Consider the following 955-nt stretch of genomic DNA (forward strand, 5'->3'; position numbering starts at 1 on the left):
CACATGGGGCCGGACTGTCAGGGTCTGGGAAAAATCCAGCATATATCTGGTGATATCTCGGGTGCTATTAGAGATAGCGCAATAAATCGATGTGCATTGTCTGTAGGAGGCACTGGCGAATGAATCTGAGCATTAGGAACGACCTCGGACCACCAGGGGCCGAGAAAATTACAGATATTCGGAATCCGTCACACAAGGTCATGTAAAAATCCAGCATATATCTGTTGATATCTCGGGTGCTATTAGAGATAGCGCAATAAACCAAAGTGAATTATCTGCAGGAAGCCCTGGCGCATGATTCTCTGCAGCGGGAACGACCTCGGACCACCAGGGGCCGAGAAAATTACAGATATTCGGAATCCGTCACCCCAGGTCATGTAAAATTCCAGCATATATCCGGTGATATCTCGGGTGCTATTACAGATAGCGCAATAAGCCAAAGTGCATTGTCTGTTGGAGGCCCTGGCGCATGAATCTGTGCAGCGGGAACGACCTCGGACCACCAGGGGCCGAGAAAACCACCGTCTCATGGGGCCGAACACTCTGGGTCGGGGAAAAATCGAATATATATCTGGTGATATGTCGGGTGCTATTAGAGATAGCGCAATAAACCAAAGTGAATTGTCTACAGGAGGCCCTGGCGCATGAATCTGTGCAGCGGGAACGGCCTCGGACCACCAGGGGCCGAGAAAACCACCGTCTCATGGGGACGGACACTCAGTGTCAGGGAAAAATCCATTATATATCTGGCGATATCTCGGGGGCAATTAGAGATAGCGCGATAAATCAAAGTGCATTGTCTGCGGGAGGCCCTGTCGCATGAATCTGTGCAGCGGCAACGACCTCGGACCACCAGGGGCCGAGAAAGCCACCGTCTCATGGGGCCGAACACTCAGGGTCGGGGAAAAATCCAATATATATCTGGTGATATGTCGGGTGCTATTAGAGATAGCGC

The sequence above is a fragment of the Nomia melanderi genome, unplaced genomic scaffold (genome assembly GCF_051020985.1).
Source record: "Nomia melanderi isolate GNS246 unplaced genomic scaffold, iyNomMela1 scaffold0014, whole genome shotgun sequence".
Taxonomy (NCBI): domain Eukaryota; kingdom Metazoa; phylum Arthropoda; class Insecta; order Hymenoptera; family Halictidae; genus Nomia; species Nomia melanderi.